This window comes from Ctenopharyngodon idella, chromosome 6 (genome assembly GCF_019924925.1).
Source record: "Ctenopharyngodon idella isolate HZGC_01 chromosome 6, HZGC01, whole genome shotgun sequence".
Lineage (NCBI taxonomy): Eukaryota > Metazoa > Chordata > Actinopteri > Cypriniformes > Xenocyprididae > Ctenopharyngodon > Ctenopharyngodon idella.
Genome location: NC_067225.1, coordinates 32,938,909 through 32,944,908, shown reverse-complemented (window position 1 = coordinate 32,944,908; position 6,000 = coordinate 32,938,909). Strand labels below are relative to the sequence as shown.

Below are 6,000 nucleotides of genomic sequence, written 5' to 3'. Positions count from 1 at the left end.
TGGTTCAACAAGGAACTGCTTCTTGGCAGTACAGGGTTTTTGAAATGCAAATTATAAAGTGCAATAGGACAGCAAATATAGGCTTTTCACCTTTTAAAAGATGCTTCCCATATTTATTTTGCCATTTAGGCTATTTCTGTATTTATTTATTTCCATCTATCCTAACTACACTGTAAAAAACGATTTTTCAAAGATTACTGGAGTATGTTTTACAAGAAATCTATCAGAATATTTCCTTAAAATTTGCATGTTTAATTCAATTGCCTTTTCTTTGTAATTATTTGTGAAATTTAGAGCACAATGTCATGAAAGTGCATATCAATAACACGATTTTCTGTTTTGTGTGCTATATATACGCAAAAATTACCATTGGCGTACGATACGCACTTTTTGCGTGCATACGATATGCAATTTGTTGGTGTGCACATGTAACCCCTCACCCAGGTCCTACTGTACTTGCCCTGCTCTGCGTGGGCATTGAACCTGGGTCTCCGGCGTGGGAGTCAGATGCTCTAACAAGGAGGCTAAAGGCTGGAACCTCTAGCATCACTCACTAGAGCTTCTCTTGAGATCAGAGGAGTGAGGTTTACTCGCACAGTGACTACTAGCTGGCCTCCTTTACACTCACCCCCCTAAACCTCACTAACATCCGGGTCACGGCACCAATGTAACCCCTCACCCAGGTCCTACTTGCCCCGCTCTGCGTGGGCATTGAACCTGGGTCTCCAGCGTGGGAGTCGGACGCTCTAACATGAAGGCTAAAGGCTGCAACCTCTAGTATTAGTCGCTAGAGCATTTCTTGAGATCAGAGGAGTGAGGTTTACTCGTACAGCGCAGCGACTACTAGCTGGCCTCCGTTACACATATGATACGCACTTTCGGCATACATATAATACGGGGCGTATTATATGTATGCCAAAAGTGCGTATCATATGTGTAACGGAGGCCAGCTAGTAGTCGCTGTATGAGTAAACCTCACTCCTCTGATACCCCATACCACTAATCCTACCCATTACGTATCATATGCACACAAAAAGTAATTTCAGCGTATAAATAATAGCATGCCAAATACAAACATAAACTCGTACTTACGCAGTACTAGGAGATCGTAGCAATTTCTGAGTGAAGTTCTTGCAATACCATTTTTTTTATGTGTATGCATGATTAGGCTACATTAGTAATATGTAATTTGTATTCAGCATTATTTTTTTCCTGCTGTCGACCATTTTCAAAACAGAGGTTGAGAACCATCAAACTTAAGCCATTTGTTAGTGAATAATCCCATTAGGAAAATTAATATAGGCTATGGTAAATTTATTTACACCATAATGCCAGAAACAAGATTCTCTTTAATTTTCCATAGATGATATGGAAAGTAACGCCCATCTCTCCTGTATTGGTCACGTTGCACGTCCGCCATATTGGATTATATTGCAAACCTAATTTTTCTATGTCCTCCTGCAGCATTCATCAAATCTCCACCAAAGTTGGGTCAGATCACCTTCAGAGCATGCTAGCCAAAAAAATCATTTTAATAGTCCAGACCGTTCACATGTTACACATTTATAATTCCATAAATAGATGCCAACAGGAACCAGCTGTCTGCGTCTTTGCAATGCTTGTAATGACAGAACTTTATATGATAATGAATCCGGAACAGCATACTACATTACTCTTACTACTTTTACAATATCTTTCTATTGCAGAAGTAGTACGCTAGTATATGAAATATCATGTGTCGTCGTTATAATGCCATAACAATAACCCAGTATCAATTTAGTGACAGCACCACCTAATGGTCAAAAGTTCGGTAAGGAATTGAATTGCAAGTAATTCCATTTACACTTTTTTAAATGCTTTCCCCAATTAAGTTTACTTATGTCTTTTAGTGCTATAATCGGTTGTGCATAATGATTAGTGTATTAGGCTAATATGTTTTAATACCACTGTTCTTGGATGTTTTTTGTATGCATTTTGTTATTGTAATATCAGAAAAGAAATGCATAGTGGCCAGAATCAGAAGAGCTTTACTTACGTTTTTTTCTGATTTACAGGAGCACTTACTGTACTCATGTACAAGAAGATGCATCTTGACAGCATCATAAACAGAGAAAAACATAAAAGAAGGTATGTGCAAGGAAAAATGAACGAGGTCCGTTTTATGCAAGAAAGGTGAATGAAACATATCTGTCATAACGCACGCACAGAGGGTTAACACAAGCGTGCAAACAGCAGTATGTGAACTCTCAGTCCTGCTCTTATTCAGTCAGTTCTGCTCATCGCCGCATGAGGCTGCGCGCTGCTGTCAGACGCGCGCGCTGGAGACAGAAGAGACTCTCATCACGCGCGCCGGCGGAGAGGAGCGCAGGCATCGCAGCGCATCGCATCGCGTCTGTCCCCAGCGCTCACACCGAGCCGCATTGAGGATCGTACCGTTATAGAGGAGCAGCACGAAATACGCGGAACACAGTGCGTAAAATCCACAGCCAAGGCTTCATTGTGACTGCGCTTCAGGTAAAGCTCCTCTCCATAAACTTATGCTTTTACAGGGACTTAAAGCCGCTGCATGTGTCCAACTCTCGGATTCTTATGTAGAACATCTATTGAGATGTATAACACGGCTGGAGATTTGTATATAAGGCAGATAATGTCATATATAGGAGGGTTGCGCGCAACTTGTTGCCGGTAGTTTGTGTCTGAATCAATAAGACGTTTTATCTTTAATGCGTCTTTTGTTTCCGGAATTATCGATATGTGTATTTGCCAGAATGAAAAGTTGAAAAGAGTTGCCTATATATTGTTTAGACACCGGCTGAGATGATCATCTATTGTTCATTATCAAAATCTGCTTATATATAGAGACCGAAATGATTGTTTATGGCAGCGATTTTTTTGGATTAGTTTGGCAGAACATGTTGTCTATCTGTCAACTTGGTGGTATTTTCCAACATATATAGGCTTTACATAGGCTACTGTATACAAATGCAGTTAATATATAGGGTGAATACACAATTTTTTGTATGAACATACAAATTTATCATTTTTAGTAACAAAACAATATAGACATGATCCCATTATCCCATTTTACCTGTATTCACTGTTTGTGTCTGAAATGAGTTTCTGGGTTTCTTTTGCATTGATCGATGCGTATTTTAAAGGTTACAGTGACCATGGATTGTATTTTTCCACCACTGTAACTCATAATTTAGTATCAGGTCAGTATTAAAAAATGAGCAGTGTGTTGTAGAAATATCAATTGAACTTGAGTGACCGGAGGCTTAGCTCCTTAGTGTGCTACTGGAGCGATCACCTATTGATCAGAAACTAAACCTGCTCAATTAGACTGGAAATTATTGATTATTGGTTCGGTAGATCAGTTAGAGTATTGTCAATAACATTTTGTCTGAAGGTGCTACAGTTCTCAACTTTGCAATATTAACCAGCATGATGTGCATATTCTGAAATATGACATTTCTGTGCATATTTTATGTTTTTTAACACTGTAACTCGTCTAACTAACACTTCATCGTTTAAACCGAGGAATGTTTTCTATAATAGTCAAGTGATGGTCTCATGCTTGACTAAATGCAAGTTGACTGCGTAGAGGATGAAGGAAGCATCTTTAATGTTTAGAAACTCTCCAAAAATAACATTTTGGCTCTATGATTATGACCAAAACAGTATTTTGATGTAGCATGCCCTTTGATTATCTGAATTATGTCATGCTTTGTTTGTTATTGTAGAGAATTTAGGAAAACACTCCTTTCTATTTATATTTAGTCAGTAATTAACTTTCTTCATGTCTGCATTGGATAATGCATGCGTGCATATGATATGCTTTAGAGATCTAATGCATAGAATGGTTAATTGTTAATTTTGCCATAGATAGGGGTGACCCTCTTTAGTGATCATTATTCGGTAGATGTATTAGTTTTAATTTGTGCTTGCAAAGTGAATGGTCTTATACAGTAAGTAAAGAAACGGCACTATTAGTTGAGCAGACTATCTCTGCATCCATGATTGATTTTCTATGCATTTGGATTGCTTAAACCCATTCACGTTTACACGTTTATCTTGTAGTTTCCAGTAAGAGCAAGGCAGCTTTGACCGCGTGATACTTATCCACGTCGATAAGAGCGAGCACACGCCTTCATGTCTTCTTCGTGTGTGGGAAAAACTCAGTTTAGCATGGGAGGCAGTGTGTGAAAGCGTGTTGACAGAGTTTCGTGAGCCGGTGGCTGTTTGCCCCTTGTTGTGTGTCGACATGATCTCGGTTTAATCCTCAAGCGCCTTGGCTCTGTTCTCACTGATTGTTGTCATTTACCCAGCTCCCCATTGGGCCCCTTGGAGCCCGCATTGGAACTCGATATCCAATCAGTGATTTAGATTATCCAATTAGGCGACTGATGTATGTCCTTAAAGCGTCGCACCCTCGGATTATCCGCCGCTAATGAAACCTGAGTTGCGTCAGCGCATTCCAGCTTGCATGTAATTATCGCATTAATTTTTAATGCCAGCCTGCAATTATAAACAGAGTGATGTGAATTATCGGCTGCTTTCACTCTATGGCCGTATTTATGAGTGTCATTGCATTCCCATGCATTTGCTGAGTGCTATTGACAGTTATGTTGATATGCGATATAATGCGCCGCATTGCCGCCCATAATGCGACTGCAGAGGCCTGTCAGCAGTGCTCCTGTCCACATACAAGAACATACATGCTGCAAACTCACATAAACTAATGTGTTATAGATTCGTCTTGATTTATGTCTCGTGACTGGCCGTGTTGCCTTCGGGTCCTCAGACTCAGGGCTCGGACACGCGGCCCTCTTTGATAGATCGTGTGGAAGAAGCGATGTGCCACGGACAACATTGATTACCTTTTACTGAGTCGGAGTATAAACCTTAGCGCAGCGGGACTGCGAGGGTGGGGGAAGTTGATGTATGTTGCCTGAGGGGCGGTAGAGATGACAGATATGGGTTACAAATGAGAGAGGTTTTATGACTCCTGGAAGGAGGACCATCAGGCCCGTTTAATTGATCTCGGTCTGGCAGTGGAGTTCAGGGAGCGCCGCTGCAGTTTTGCACCTGCTTTAGGTGCCTCTGCCGCAGACCTTTGCTTAAATTATCTGCTGTGTTACGGTCCCACACCTGCTCCGAGATCCGGTTTATGCCAAAGGAACACGACCCCCCGCGTTTCCGGCCTCGCCGTCTTCCTGACTGTGTGGGCTTTTCACCCAGTTGCCCGTGAAACAACGGCTGCTTTCTCACTGTTGCTGTAAAGCAGAGTGGGCGACGTGAATGTGGTGAAGTTTCACAGAATAGTTTGCTTAACATTTAGCACTGACAACAGCTTCATCTTCTTGTAAAGGTAAACACATTAAAAGCTTAATTGAATCTTTATGTATTTGTAGCTTATAGTCAACAAGGCTTCAGCAAAATGTACAGTATTTCTATTGTAGGGACTCTTTGAACATAGAGAGGACGGAGTCCAAAAATGTCTGAGGTCACCTTAAAAATCTGGGATCTGTTTATTCATTTAAAATAATCAAAGATTTATGATTCTAAAATAAATATATACAAATTTATATTACACTGTGATTTTGTTTTGCCTTCAAATAATTACAAAGAAACGGCTAGTAACATTGAATTAAACTTGAAATTTTGATGTAGAAAGACACTTTCTCCAATGATCCTTGTTTTGTTTACAAATAATTTTTTACAGTGTATAAGTTTATCCTGCTTCATCTGCATACTGTATACTGCATCTTCTTGAAAAATGTGAACTATATTATCGCCCAGCTCTAATCTGCTAAATGCAACTATAAGGCATGAAGATACTACGACATATTAAAACATTTAAATAAACTTAAAAATTATTTTGCAATGCATATATATATTAGCGATGTAATGATACCCTCACGTCACGATTCGATACATATCACGATACTGAACTCACAATACAATATTATTGCAAAACTTTAAGACATATGGTAAAAG

The 6,000-nt window shown here is 39.8% G+C and overlaps 1 protein-coding gene across 1 annotated transcript in view; it reads left to right on the top strand.

The window, feature by feature from the left end:
• The first annotated feature begins 2,305 nt into the window (after positions 1 to 2,305).
• Positions 2,306 to 6,000, top strand: part of LOC127514601 (cadherin-22) — a 211,410-nt gene continuing 207,715 nt past the window's right edge. The window contains exon 1 of the mRNA XM_051897585.1: positions 2,306 to 2,514. The gene's annotated coding sequence lies outside the window, so the exon portion shown is untranslated. The remainder of the gene's footprint in view (positions 2,515 to 6,000) is intronic.